Source organism: Mustela lutreola, chromosome X, assembly GCF_030435805.1.
Source record: "Mustela lutreola isolate mMusLut2 chromosome X, mMusLut2.pri, whole genome shotgun sequence".
NCBI classification, from domain to species: domain Eukaryota; kingdom Metazoa; phylum Chordata; class Mammalia; order Carnivora; family Mustelidae; genus Mustela; species Mustela lutreola.
Window position 1 is genome coordinate 45235291 of NC_081308.1, and position 16040 is coordinate 45251330.

Sequence of the window (16040 nt, forward strand, 5' to 3'; positions counted from 1 at the left end):
CACAATACTGCCACTTACAATATATAATCCTACCAAAGAGACAGACTGTAAGTACATTGAGGAAAGACCAAGCTAGATGTTTTTGTATGAGGAAAACCTTTAGGAGAAAGAGCAGAGAGATATGGTTTATTTTTTTTTAATTTATTTTTTTATTTAAGTTCAATTAATTAACATATAATGTATTATTAGTTTCAGAGGTAGAGTTCAGTGATTCATCAGTCTTATATAGTACCCATGTTCATTACATCACGTGCCCTCCTTAATGTCCATTGCCCAGGGATGGAGTAACTGGGTAACAGAGGTATAGTTTATAGGAACATAACTCCGCGAAGGTTTTAGAATTTGTGAGACACTAGAAAATTTCCAGTGGGGAGAAGCCCTACATGTATGATTAATGTCTAAAAGCCTTTTGTTGGTGTTCAAGGTCGATGCCTCAGAGTACTCATAGTAGAGAGAAACCGTGTGAAGGTAATGAATATAGAAATTTTTTGTCATGATGCTGAGTTTATTTGACATCTGAGGATTCACACCTGAGAATTTATTAATTCATATGGCTATGAAAACATGAAGAGGCCTCAGGCCGAATTTAATTCTCTTTCAACACCAGAGATTTCATAGGGTAGGAAAACTTCCCCAGTGTGAGAGAAATTACAGTGGGTAATCAAGCTTTTTCAATCATATGAAAATGCAGGGAGAAACTCTTTGAATGTATTGACTATGGGAAAGACTCTAGGACAAGCTCAGACTTAAAAAAAATTTTTTTAATTTTTACTTTTCAAAAAAGATTTTATTTATTTGACAGAGATGGGGTGGAGTGGGGGGGAGAGAACAAGCAGGGCGGCAAAAGGAGAGAGAGAAGCAGGCTCTCTGCTGAGCAGGGATCCTGATGCAGGTCTTGATCCCAGGACCCTAGGATTGTGACCTGAGTTGAAGGCAGACATTTAACCAACTGAACCACCCAGGCAATCCCAGACTTTTTTTTTAATGTAAGAGGGCTCATAGGGGAGGAGAGCTCTATGTTTGCAATGCCTGTGGGAAGACTTGCAGATCCAGCTCAAACCTTGCTAAGCATGAAAGAATTGACAGTGCAAAGAAACCTTATGGTGTGTACTAAATGTGGGGAAGGGATTTTGGTGATAATCAGTCCTTATGGAACATCAGAAAACTTAAAATGGAGATAGACGAAGATCCTTGTTTATCATCTATCAATTCATTTTGGAGGAAACTGTACCTGTAATGAATAAGCCTTCATTTAGAGGCTGTTTTATCTATTGTCAAGTAATTCATAAGGATGGGATCTTCTATGTTTATAAAAAATGTGAGAATGCTTTCAGCAGGATTTAGTCTTTGGTGGGTCCATAGTGGAGAAGAATCTTTCAGGTACAGTGAATGTAGGAAGGCCTTCAGTTTTATTTGAAAGATTTTATTTATTTATTAGAGAGAGAATGAGAATACATACAGGGGGAGAGGCAGAGAGAGAAGCAGAATCCCCATTGAGCAGATAGCCTGATGCAGGGCTCCATCTCTGGACGCTGCTGCGATCATGACTTGAGCCTCCCATGCATTCTGAAATGGCCTTCAATTTGAAGTATAATTGTATTCATCATTAGACAGTACAGGTATCTTACTGATGTAATGATGTGGGAAGGTCTTTGTGAGAAAATCAGATCGTGGTAGAAATGAAAAAAAAAAGATTCATAATAAAAGTTGATTAAAATACACTCGTTCCATATAATTATACACCTACCATGTGCCAAGCAGTGTAAGAACTTTATGTAGTTTGTTTAATCATTTAGCTCTTCCAACAAGCATTTGATTGAGGAATTCTTACTCTTGTTTTAAATGTGAAGAAACTGAAGAAATGAGATGGAAGAATTTTCCTAAGGTCACATAGCTATCACTGGAAGAGCCAGGATTTGAATCCTACATAATTTAATTGTTAGGGGTTTGTAATGGCAATGTGTATATTTTCAGAGATGTGTTAGCCTTTATTCATCATTAAGGAATTAATTCCAGAAATTGGAATTCACTCTTTAGTGCAGTGAGTTTTGGAAGCCCTTAAGTCAGTTTTGGAATCTGGTAGATGGTCCCAGAAATTCCACATTGGGCTCCATAAAATGGAGTAAGAGTTCCCTAACTCCCTTTGAATAGGGATTACCTCTAATCTTAGAAGATTTCACTCATAACAAAATTCGGTTCTCAAATGTCCATCCTGTAACCACTTCTCATGATTTAGGCACTTTGGCGTAGTGTAGAGAGCACAGACTGAGATTAACTAGGACAGCTTCATCATCAGGAAGTAAGGGAGAGCTGTCCAATTCTAAGAAAGACTGAATAGGAATGGAAGACAGACAGATGTACCAGGAGCTTTAGAAACAGAGCCAGGTCATTTTAAGAATTATAACTAGATGAGCCAAAATAAACAGAATCTAGTCCATAAGGAATAAGGAAACTAGGGTATATGCTATGATTTTCTCCTTGGGTGGGTATAGATAAAGGTTGCTTGTTTGTTACCCAGTATTCAGAGGAACCGCTACTTGAAATTGCCACAGGAATATTCAATTTTCTAGCACTCAAAAATCAGTGTGAGTGATATTAGAGTGAGATTTTTGGGATTTGGAAAAAATGCTCCAGTAGGTTGTTTTTCACTTGAGAAAGAGGTTTTTTTATTTTATTTTATTTTATTTTATTTTATTTTTTTTTATTTTTTATTTTTTATAAACATATATTTTTATCCCCAGGGGTACAGGTCTGTGAATCACCAGGTTTACACACTTCACAGCACTCACCAAATCACATACCCTCCCCAATGTCCATAATCCCACCCCCTTCTCCCAAACCCCCTCCCCCCGGCAACCCTCAGTTTGTTTTGTGAGATTAAGAGTCACTTATGGTTTGTCTCCCTCCCAATCCCATCTTGTTTCATTTATTCTTCTTCTACCCACTTAAGCCTCCATGTTGCATCACCACTTCCTCATATCAGGGAGATCATATGATAGTTGTCTTTCTCTGCTTGACTTATTTCGCTAAGCATGATACGCTCTAGTTCCATCCACGTTGTTGCAAATGGCAAGATTTCATTTCTTTTGATGGCTGCATAGTATTCCATTGTGTATATATACCACATCTTCTTGATCCATTCATCTGTTGATGGACATCTAGGTTCTTTCCATAGTTTGGCTATTGTGGACATTGCTGCTATAAACATTCGGGTGCATGTGTCCCTTTGGATCACTACATTTGTATCTTTAGGGTAAATACCCAATAGTGCAATTGCTGGGTCATAGGGCAGTTCTATTTTCAACATTTTGAGGAACCTCCATGCTGTTTTCCAGAGTGGCTGCACCAGCTTGCATTCCCACCAACAGTGTAGGAGGGTTCCCCTTTCTCCGCATCCTCGCCAGCATCTGTCATTTCCTGACTTGTTGATTTTAGCCATTCTGACTGGTGTGAGGTGATATCTCATTGTGGTTTTGATTTGTATTTCCCTGATGCCGAGTGATATGGAGCACTTTTTCATGTGTCTGTTCGCCATCTGGATGTCTTCTTTGCAGAAATGTTTGTTCATGTCTTCTGCCCATTTCTTGATTGGATTATTTGTTCTTTGGGTGTTGAGTTTGCTAAGTTCTTTATAGATTCTGGACACTAGTCCTTTATCTGATATGTCGTTTGCAAATATCTTCTCCCATTCTGTCAGTTGTCTTTTGATTTTGTTAACTGTTTCCTTTGCTGTGCAAAAGCTTTTGATCTTGATGAAATCCCAGTAGTTCATTTTTTCCCTTGCTTCCCTTGCCTTTTGCGTTGTTCCTAGGAAGATGTTGCTGCGGCAGAGGTCGAAGAGGTTGCTGCCCGTGTTCTCCTCAAGGATTTTGATGGATTCCTTTCGTACATTGAGATCCTTCATCCATTTTGAGTCTATTTTTGTGTGTGGTGTAAGGAAATGGTCCAATTTCATTTTTCTGCATGTGGCTGTCCAATTTTCCCAGCACCATTTATTGAAAAGGCTGTCTTTTTTCCATTGGACATTCTTTCCTGCTTTGTCGAAGATTAGTTGACCATAGATTTGAGGGTCTATTTCTGGGCTCTCTATTCTGTTCCATTGATCTATGTGTCTGTTTTTGTGCCAGTACCATGCTGTCTTGATGATGACAGCTTTGTAATAGAGCTTGAAGTCCGGAATTGTGATGCCACCAACGTTGGCTTTCTTGAGAAAGAGGTTTTTTTAGTCTTTACTGTTTTTTTCCAGGGGGTCTGGATGCAGAAGAAATGAAGGTGATAAATTGATCCATTGTTTCTCCAAGTGTGATAGGCCTGTTACCTGGTCTTTCAGGTATAGCACTTTGCTTGTTACCAGATTTCTGATCCTTGGAGATGAATATTTTCTGAATGAATTGACAAAACTGAAGTATAAATCAGAATGTCAATATATGGGATTTTGTCTTCTCTGATAACAAGATGTCTCTCCAGTGGGCAGTGCTGGATGCACATGAACAGAATTTACCTCACAATGCTGATTTTTGTTACAACATTCCTTTGTTAGATGTGCCATTGCTGTAGTCATACTATTGCAAATGTTGTTCAGGAGATACTCTGCCTAATCCCATATTAATTCTCTTAGATCAACTCTGATAATTATTGAGGCACATCGTTGTGGCAGCCCATGCTCTAGGAGAAAAAATAAATTGTATATGTCATGCCAATTCCAACTGATTGAAATAGGTTTTCATAGTATGCTGTCTTGAGAACGAGTCTGAGGTCCAGGGAAACAATATTGGGGATGATTACTAATGTCTGCCATAGATGTGAGTTTAGTGTCAGACTGGCCTCATATATTATATCCTCATGATGACTCTTAGTCATTCAGAAACATTTGTTAAACATCTTCTCTATACCAGGCACTGTGATAGATACTTTGAGTAGAGATGTAAGACACGCTTCTCTGCTCCCAAAAGAGCTAATACTAGTAGAAGAGACATGTAAACAAATATACACAGCAGACTCTTAACACATTTGGACAAAAAAAAATACATATAGAGTACATTAGAGACACAAAGGTGAAAATAGTTAATTTCAGTGGGTGGGAGAGGGTTACAAAAAGAAATTAATGCTTAAGTTAAATAATGAAAGGTGTGTAGATGTTACCAGTGTTAACTGCTGGGGCTGAGGAATAGCAGAGGGTCAGGCATTCCAAGCAGTGGTGGTATGAGCAAAGATACTTCATTCGAAATAACTCTGTGTTTACAGTATGTTTATGGTATGTTTAAGAAGCTAAGTGTAGTTGGAACATAGAGAGTGAGAGAGGGTGTGATGAAAAGGAGACTGGTTAGATCAGGGAGAGCCTTGAGTGCTATACAAATAACAGTGGGGAGATATTTGGAGATTTTAATCACAGGATTAACAGGATCAGATTTGCATTTTAGAACTATCTAGTCAATGAGAGTATAATGGATAGACTGGAAAAGCAGAACGGGGTACAGGAAGACCAATTCAGAGGCTATTACAGAAGAGTAGAGCTGTTAAAGCCCGAGTTAAGGCAATGGGAAGGAAATGAGAATACATACATGTGAGAAATTAAGAACTCAGTCACTGACTGAATATGGGGCAGAGGGTGAGAGCCAGTGGAGAAGAACAAATCTAGTGTGATCCTCCATTTTCTTTCTGCCATAGGTCGTTGAGATGTAAAAGCCATCCCATGGGGCAGGGGGGTGTCTGGGTGGCTCCGTCCGTTAATCATCTGCCTTCGGTTCAGGTCATGATCCCAGGTTTCTGGGATTGAGCCCTGCATTGGGCTTCCTGACCATGGGGAGTCTGCTTCTCCCTCTCCCTCTGCCCCTCCTTCTCCCACTACCGTGTTCACTCTCTCTCTCAAATAAATCCTTTAAAAAAAAAAAAAAGCGCCATTCTATGAGCTGCGGGGGGATGATGAGTTCAGTATTGAACATGCAAAGTCTCAAGCACCTTCAGATGTCCAAGAGGAATTATCCAGTAGGTAGTCAGGAATTGATTAAGCTGCCATTAAGCAAGTAAGATTATAGATTGATTTGGAAGTTATTAAGCATAGAGGTGGTGGTTTTAAGGTATGAATGGGACTGCTCCAGGGGAGTGTATGGAGTGAGGGAATAAAAGGTGAGCGCAGGAGAGCAGGGCAGGATCCCTGAAACAAGCATTTTAAGGGAGGGCAAAAGCAAGCTGAGAAAGAGCTGCAGGAAAAGTAGGAGGGGGACCAGAGGAACTATTACATTCTAGTTGTGCCCTCTTGTGGTGGTCCAGGCTTCTTTCCCAGAGTAAATCTTCCCTTTCCTGTTTTTAGTCTCTGGGTTCCCTGGTTCCTGACTGATTTGGACCCCAAATTCCCAGTCACATGCTACCTGTAAGACTGGGGTTACCAAGCCCTCTGGCAGTCACTTCTCAAGTGTAAAACTCCTCTTTAACAATTTAAGAGCAATTTGGAGCACCTCCTTATGAAAGAGTTGCAAAAGAATAAAAAGCAAACATTGGGGGCCCCTCAGTTTCTACATTTACATGTACCCTATCTTTTGATCTATTCTGTTGGCCATATTAATTTCAGCAATTCCCAGGTCTCCTCACATCTCTTTCCTTTATAATTAAATGGCTCCAGTCATAACTAAAATATATTTTATTTTGTATTTTTATTATATATATTATAATAACATAATATATATTATTTATTATAGTAAGACCTATATATGGCTTAAAAACCAAATAGTAACAAAAAATAGTATTGTTTACCTTCACCTTTACCACCCACCAGGCTCAAATACCTGAAGTAGCCTGCTTTGAAATACATTGGCTATTTCTTTTGGTTTTTATCTCAATAATGCTAAATAATATGGCTATACTGGCATAGCTTGGAGATACTCTGGGTTCAGCTCCAGACAACTGCAATAGTGAATATTGCAGTAAAGTAAGTCAAATGAATTTTTTTTGGTTTTGCGTATAAAATTTGTGTTTACACTATACTGTAGTCCCTTAAGTGTACAGTGACATTATGTCTAAAAAAGCAACATACAGCCCTTAATTGAAAAATACCTTATTGCTAAAAAATGATGACCATCATATCATCTGAGCTTTCAGTGAGTTGTAATCACTGATCACAGATCACCATAACAAATATGATAATACTAAAAAAATATGAAATACTGTGAGAATTACCAAAATGTAGCACAGAGACACAAAGTGAGCAAATGCTGTTGGAAATTTGGTACCAATAGATTTGCTCGATGCAGAGCTGCCACAAATCTTCAATTTGTTTAAAAAAAAAAAAGGTGCAACAATCTGGGGCACCTGGATGGCTCAGTTGGTTAAGTGTTTTTTTTTGGCTCAGGTCATGATCTCAGAGTCCAGGGATGGAGCCCCACGTTGGGCTCCCTGCTCACTGGAGAGCCTGCTTCTCCTTCTCCCTCTGCCCCTCTGTCCCTCTCCCCGTTCTCTCTCTCTCTCGCTCACTTGCTCTTGCTATCTCTATCCCAAATAAATAAATAAAATCTTTTTTTTAAAAATGTAGCTATCTATGAAGCTTTATAAAGTGAAGTACAATAAAACAAAATACACCTGTATATTGCATTATTTCAGATATTAGCTGCTGATTGCCCATTTATAGTAGATCAAAATTAAACTCTCTACCATTTTTCTTCTCCATCCTTTTAATATAGTTATAGCATATATTTTGCTTAATGATGTTTATTAACATTGGGCAAACTACTAAAAAGACAAGTAGTTAATTGTGATTAAATTTCTCTTGTATACCTTTTTGTCATTTCTAGAGATAATAATTGCTTTTCCCCTCCATTTTTTAATATATTCCTATCCTTTCCATCAGATCTCTCATGTCTGATTTTTTTTCTACGTGTTCCCAAGTAAGTCAGAGTATCCAGAAAAATTTTTTTTCTGGAAATCCCCTTTCTAGGGCCTTTTCTTTTGCTTCAGTCTGGAATATTTCTATTCCTGATTCCTGGAAGCTTTTAGGATTTCCACTTTATCACTGATTTCCGACATTTTGTGATGATGTGTGACTATGGCATCTGTTGTGCTGGACACTTGGTAGACTCCTTCAGTTCATATTTAGGCTCTAGAAATTTTTATTATTTCTTTTTATAATTTGCAAGCTCCATAAGGACAGTGATTTATCTAATTTCTGTGTCCCCAGTGCCTGAGTAATAATTATGCCTGATACATGATAAGCACTTATTATTTGTTAAATGAATTGCTATTTACATATAAAATAATATAAATAAAGTAATATCAGTAAACCCACTAGCCAGGACAAGTAAGAACATTGGTGGTACCTTAGTGCCCACCCTCCCCATGTGCCCTTCTGGTCACACTCCTTTCTGTCTCCACCTAGAGATAGCACTACACTGGCTATTGTATTAATAATCCCCCTGGTTTTCTTATAGTTTTTTCACCTGTACGTTACAGGTGATACTGCAAACAACATTCTGTTTAATTTTGAAAAAAAAAATGAAAAGCAAGCACAAATCTTGTTGCATGAGGAATGGGTGATTTGCCCTTGTTAGTCTGAAAACGGGTTCTGGGCTGAAGACTGACTTCACCTTCCCTGAAAATTTAATAAAGCCATTTCTGGGAAAATTAGCAAATGATGTCATGAAGTTTGGTGTTAGGACGAAAGTCCTATGTCTATCTAATTTATTTTTTCTATTGTAGGTAATTTTTTCTTTATCTGTAAGCTTATAGGATATTTTCTTTATTATTTGAATTCAGAAATTTTGATCAGGGTATGCTTAAGTGGATCTTAAAATGGAAGCTCCATGAAGGCAGGGATTTTTGTCTATTTTGTTCACTGATGTATCTTAAGTCCCTAGAAAACTGCCAGATACATAATAGATCCTTATTAAATGTATTGATTAAATGACTTGTAGAAGCATACATTAATAAATGGATGGGTGAATGGATAGGTAAGTCAGTCTTGTCTGGAGTTCAAAGGGCCCTTTTTCTTCTGTCATTTATTTAATGTGGCCTCTCTTGCCCATGTCTCTTTTCTCCTTTAACTACCCTATCTACCCATCCATATTCACGTGGTATGTTCCTAAGTATCTTGTACTTCATTGACTCTATTACTTTATAATAATAGTAACTATTATTATTAAAGTGCTGTGTATAAATTTCTAGTCCGGTAACTCAAAGCTTATTGGTGATCCATCATTTTTCATTTTATTATTTAATTGGAACATTTTAAAGCTTTGAACTTCCAGAAAATTTTTGATAAATATGTGCTGAGCTTGACTGTTCTTAGTTGTACTTATTACTCTTTGGTAAAGTTTTCACATAATTTTATCCAACAGTTTTGTTTTATTTCTCTCTGCTGAGATATAATTTTGTTTGTTATTAGCTTCAATGTATATTGGAAAAGGCACATTTGAGTCAGTACCTCTAGAATACCAACTATGTGTAAGTATGAAAAGTGTTCCTCTGCAAAAGTGGTCACATATGAATTCTAATCCTTACACTGATGTATTTCCAGAGAACAGTTGGCATTCCTTCACAACACTGATTGTTCCAGGGTAGAACTGAAAATTTCAATATTTGGGCCTAGTCACCTTGGACACAAATTGTTCTCTGAAATGGTGGTCTTTCAGTGAGAGCAGACAAACACAGTATTTAAGTTTGTATGCAGGGGCTCCAAAGCTGGCATGAAGCTAACTAGCAAAAAGAATGAGAACTAAAATGACTGCTGGATCCAAATTTTAGAGTTTTTAACAAGAGCATCCTATCAGACTAAATTCTAGTTTTTTATTAAAAGGTTTTTTACCCTATAAGGAATGGTTCACACTGATCTTCCTTTAATAAGGCTTCCGTAAATCTGGATGAATGGCCGAACCCCTTTCTAATATTCCATATAAAGGTTTGCCACCCCATTCCATGACAGAGCTCTTTTGGTTTTGCCATCCTAAGACTTAACAGTATAGCCAAGGAAGATCAATCTGGTTGGTGTCTACTCCCCACTATCCTGTTTAAGTAGTACTTACTGTATAATGGTAACTCTACTCCTTCAGATTCTGGACTCCCTAATCTAGAGAAATTGGGAGTTTAGGGGTGGTGAAATACAGTTTCCTTATTTAGACCTATTCTTAATTGCTCCTAAGCGTTTGTCTTAAGTTCTAATCAAAATCAAATCTCACTTAAAAACTTAGCTTGTGTTCAAACAATAAAGCAAGTAAAGAATTTTCATGATTTCTTTTTTTTTTTCTGTCCCTCTCTACTTTTGACTTTTTTTTTTTAATTTTTTATAAACATATATTTTTATCCCCAGGGGTACAGGTCTGTGAATCACCAGGTTTACACACTTCACAGCACTCACCAAAGCACATACCCTCCCCAATGTCCATAATCCCACCCCCTTCTCCCAAACCCCCTCCCCCCAGCAACCCTCAGTTTGTTTTGTGAGATTAAGAGTCACTTATGGTTTGTCTCCCTCCCAATCCCATCTTGTTTCATTTATTCTTCTCGTACCCACTTAAGCCCCCATGTTGCATCACCACTTCCTCATATCAGGGAGATCATATGATAGTTGTCTTTCTCTGCTTGACTTATTTCGCTAAGCATGATACGCTCTAGTTCCATCCATGTTGTCGCAAATGGCAAGATTTCATTTCTTTTGATGGCTGCATAGTATTCCATTGTGTATATATACCACATCTTCTTGATCCATTCATCTGTTGATGGACATCTAGTGATCCAAAGGGGCACGTGCACCCGAATGTTTATAGCAGCAATGTCCACAATAGCCAAACTATGGAAAGAATTTTCATGATTTCAATGGTGTGGTAATTTTAAAAGACTAATAAATAACACTTTGTCTTCCCTGCTTAGGTTCAGACCAGTTGAAATATAAATTCAGAAATCAGATAGATGGAGATCAAAATATCTTCTTCATTACTGATACAGATGGTTGGAGAAGGCAGTTTTAGTGTGAACTTCCTAATGCTGGACCCCAGCTAAAAAACCGAGAGACTCCAGGCCAAAAGTAGGCCCCTTATTGAATGGCAAGGAGCTAGTCAGAATGCATGTTCTCCATAGGCATACAAACCCCTGGGAGAAAAGCAGAGAGAGAGCAAGGGCATGAGCCAAGCACACACAGATATGTCTTTCAAACATACTCGTCTTATAACTCATTCATTCTCCCGTGGGTAGAAAAGCAAGAGTGTTAGTCTACTTGAAGTCCTTCCACATGGAAATATGAGAAGTAAAGATTAAGTGTTCCGTCTAACACAGCTCAGTGATATATTCAGTATTGCTGCCATTTGCTTGAAGCTGTCTGTCTCTGCAGGACCAAAAATATCACAGTTTTGCTGTAACAAGAAAAGCTATTAGGATGTTTTGGGAAGTCTTTAAGTATAGTGCAGAGAGCTTAACTGCATAGACCATAATTAAAAATGGACACATCAGTGAAGTATTAAAAAACCTCATCTAAATGCTGTACTAAAATATGAAGAAATGCTTCTTAAAGGCAAATGTACCAAAAGGAATCCATTCACAACTATTTACCAAATGGGAACATTAAGTATTATACCTTTATACCTTCTGAGCATGGTATGTGTCTCTACTTACTAGAGCTTTGAAATGAAGCTTCAGGTGAGAAATTTCTCTGTATTACCTGGGTGCATGTAATATCTTCATATTGGGAAAGTGTGTGGGTATGGGTGCGGAGAAGAGAAGGGAAGGGAAAAAAGAAAATGGGATTTCAGGGGATGGGCACCATGTGTAAAATTGGATGATCTGGGCCACGTGTTTGATGCAGAGGTGGGGAGAGTATTGAGTGACAGTAGGATAGTGGGAGTGATATGAACAAGCAAGGTATGTGATAATCATGACATTGGGGACAGTGAATGATGGGGGAGAATTGTCTGAAATCACTGAAAATGAAGGAGGTTCAGTGCGAATGATAGTGATAGGACAAGATCAGAATATATGTGATAATGGTAGTTACGGACATGATGTATGTCATACTGTGGAAGATGAGAAGTGTGTGTGTGTGTGTGTGTGTGTGGTTATGTGAGAAAGTGAGGAGGGAGAGATAATGGTAAAGGACACAATGAAACAGTGGTATTATTATGTGTAAAAATGTGGATGGGTATTTCAAGTAATCATAGGAGGAAGTAGACAGTAGGTGGAATGAGGAAAGTTTAAGCTATAGTAGAAGATAGATTCGTAGTAGAAGTGATAGGGTTAGTGTTTGGATGTATATGGAATGCCGGGGGATATGAGAAGTGTATCCACTTTTAGGAGCAGAGAGACATGGTGAGTATTTGTGATAAGGGGGAGTAGAAAGTGTTATGATAATTTGGAGTGTGGATATCACGAATGTCTGAGTGAGGTTGTTGAATAAAGCATATGATGGGAAAATTGCAGTTTCGAATGTCATTGAGGAGTGGGAAAAGTATGTGGGTGACAAATCTGAAAATGAGTTGTTTAAAATGATTAGGAGATATCGTTATTTATCTAAAATCCAGTGGGTTGAAGTCCCCCAGGATTTCTTCAGTGTGAAGTCCCCTATGCCTTCTTCAGTGAAAATGAGTTGTTGAAAAATGATTAGGAGATATCTTTATCTAAAATTTAGTGGGTTGAAGTCCCCCATGATTTCTTCAGTGTCTCAGACCCCAGACATATATATATATATATTTTTTTTGTTTCATTACTGTTAGCATGCGGCTCCCTTCTTTCAGGTGCCTCATGGTTGCAGGATGCCCTATACAATTTTATTCATCATGTCTGCTTCAGGTAGGAAGATAAGGAAAAGGAGAGGACAAAATACCTTGTCAGTAGAATCAGTTTGCTTTATACAGCACTTTCCCAAAAATCTTACCCAACAATTTCCACTTACATCCAGAGGACAGAACTGACACATGGCCACCACTATCTACAAGGGTGTCTGGGAAATGTAAGTTTACAGCTAAGAATGTTGTCACCTATAATAAAAGTCAAGGTTTATTTAGTAAGAAAGAAGGGATGTTAGGTAGGATATAGCTAAGAGAAAAGGAGAATGGTTGTGGATATGGAAGAGAGGGTACCTGTACCCCTGAAGTACATAATACATTATATGTTAATAATAAATAAATAAATAAATAAATAAGGTGTGCGATGTAAAAAGAAAAAAAATCCCAGAGGTAAAAGATACAGGTAGGATTCCATGTATAAGGGGCACTATAAGACTGGCATAGTTTGAGATTCTGGAGATAAAAACAGACATGTTTTCTCTGCCCTCATGGTGCTTACTGTCTTGCAATTAAAGACAGACATTAATCACAGACCCAAATATTTGTGAGGTTGACACTGTAATAAGTGTTGTGGAAGCTAAGTGCATGGTTCTGCGAATAGATTTAAAGAGGGTTTGACCTACTCTGGAAGACCAACGAAGGATGGAAGTGACAATTGAATTGAGAGCAGAAGGCAGATTCAGAATTAATTGATTGAAGGATGGATGGATGGTTGGGATGGGGGAAGAGTGTTCCCAGAAGAGGAAATAGCATGAACAAAGGCACTCCTATGCTCTTTTTATTTTTCAAATGTATTTTATTTTTATTTCGTTTAGAATATTTGTTTCTTTTGTGTCTTCAAGTTCACTAATCTATTCACTAATTCCATCCAGTGAATATTTCATTTCAAATATTATGGTTTTTATTACTAGACACGACTTGTACCTTATTTTTTTTTTTTTTTAGGTTTTTCATTTAGTTTCTTTTTTTTTTTTTAATTTTTTATTTTTTATAAACATATATTTTGTACCTTATTAAAAAATGTCTCATTTCTCTACTTAACATGACTTTTTCTAGCTTTTTGCACATAAGGAACATAGTTATAGTACTTTTTTTAGAGAGAGAGAGACAGAGAACTCTCATGGGAGTGGAGGGAGGGGCAGAGGGAGAAGAGAGTATCTTAAGCAGGTATTGGAGCCTGAGGTGGGGCTCATTCTCACCACCCTGAGATCATGACCTGAACTAAAATCAAGAGTCAGATGCTTAAACCAGCTGAACCACACAGACACCCCAATTATAGTAACTTTTAAAATTAGCTTGTCTGCTAAATATAACATCTTTGTAAGTTGTGGGTCAATTTGGATTGATTGATTTCTTTTGCCCTCACATTTTTCTGCTTCCTTGCATGTCTGGTTTTGTTTTTTGTTTGTTTTTTGAATGCTAGGCATTATGAACTTTACCTTTGAACTTTACATTTTTGTGAAATTTTGGTAAATTTTTTGCCTGTTGGTGCTCGATATTTTGTATAATTCTTTAGGTTTTTATGGGATGCAGTTATTTCGAAGGAGTTAAATCTTTCTTGAGTTTTGCTTTTAAGATTTTAGGCAGGACAACAGCAGTGTTTTGCATAAAGCTAATTATCCCAGACTAGTGAAGTGAGGCCCATCTGAACACTCCATGCCTCATGAATTATGAGTTTTTCTGCTCTGGATGGTAGTAATAGGTGGGAACAGGCATTATCCCCAAACCTGTGTGAGCTTTTGACATTTGTACCCTCTAATCTTTTCAGGTGGTTCTTTCCCCCACTTTGTGTAATTTACTTACATGCATTAACTGATCAATATTCTACTGGATAGTTTATGACAATCTTCCAAAGTTCTTCAGAATTCTCCTTAAGTGCAGCTCTCTACTTTTTGGTATTCTTGTTCTCTGAACTCTAATCACCTTGTTCTTTCTGATCTCATCTCTGTTAACTCAGCGAAGGAAATCCTCTGGGCTCCAACTGCATTCTCCTTCATTGCACCATGAACTAGAAACTATTCCAGATTGTAGAAGCTCACCTCATTCCCCATCGCTGCCACCATGACCATCTCTCAGGGATCACTATTTTTTCACTGCCTGATGTCTGATGTCTTAGAAATAATGATTTCATATGTTTGTCCCCCCCCCCCACCTTTTTTAGTGTTTCTGCCAGGTTGGAGGGTAAATCCAGTCCCTGACTTGCCTTATAGGAAGCTGTATGGTGGAGACTTGTTAGACAGTCCTTTCCTTTTCCCTTTCCTTTTCCTTTTTCTCTTCCTTTGCTTCTTCCTTTTCTCTTCTTTGAGCTTGTTTCCTCAGTACTGCCAAGTTTCAGATATAAGTGACAGTTGTACTTCTAAAATTTTTATTATCAAGGTGAGAAGGAAGAGTCTGAACAAAACAAGAAACATATTCAGAATCAGGGGTTTAAAGAAGATCTTTAGATCACAGAGAATATGACCACATATTCTAAGAGTATATCTTCATGACTTCAAACTTAAGAAATTTAGGAGTATAAAGTCACGTTAAAGAGGCAGATTTACTTCCCTTCAAAGGATAGATGTTTAAGGCTTGGGATAGATGCAGGATTGGAAACAAGACTACAGTAAATTTTAGAATAATTGTGCTCTAATCTCAGACACTGTTGTTCATGAGGATGAACCCATACATAGGGCAGGCAGCCCATGGTGTGGGTCATAGGATCTTTGCTTTCTTTATCCAATTTCAATTTCAGACATTATAGGTCACCAAAAAAGTTATGATAGTGAGAAAACATGTATAAAGCACATTAAAGAGCTTTTAGCCGGGCTTCAGATTTTGTTAACATCAGAAAATTCATCAGTAGAGATAAACCCTATGAATGTAGTGATTGATCATGGGTCTTTCAGCCAGAGTTCAAATGTTAGTTCGATATAGTTGAATACATAGTGAAGTAAAGCTATAGGAATGTAGTCAATGTAGAAAAGCCTTTAGGAGTGACAAACCTGAGTAGTCATCAGAAATTTGAATCTAGGGAGAAACTATTAAATATCTAAAGTGTGATAAAATACGTCCCTCTGTTCTTATCCCATGCAGGCTCCCCGGTCTCTATAAGTGATTCTTTGGATTGCTGCTCCCATAGCTTTGACAAAGGAGGGAAAATACTCTTTCCCAAAGCAAGACTTACAACACTGAATTTTTCTAGTCTCTAAGTACATTTGGTCAGTGAAGGAATAGAATAAGTATTAGTAGGGTGACTACTCTGCTATTCTGTGTAAGTCCTGTAGGAATGTGTTCAGAACTCCT

The 16040-nt window shown here is 37.8% G+C and overlaps 1 protein-coding gene across 1 annotated transcript in view; it reads left to right on the forward strand.

Moving 5' to 3' along the window:
- MAGED1 (MAGE family member D1) overlaps positions 1 to 16040 on the forward strand; it is a 61043-nt gene that overhangs the window by 23386 nt on the left and 21617 nt on the right. The window lies entirely within an intron of this gene.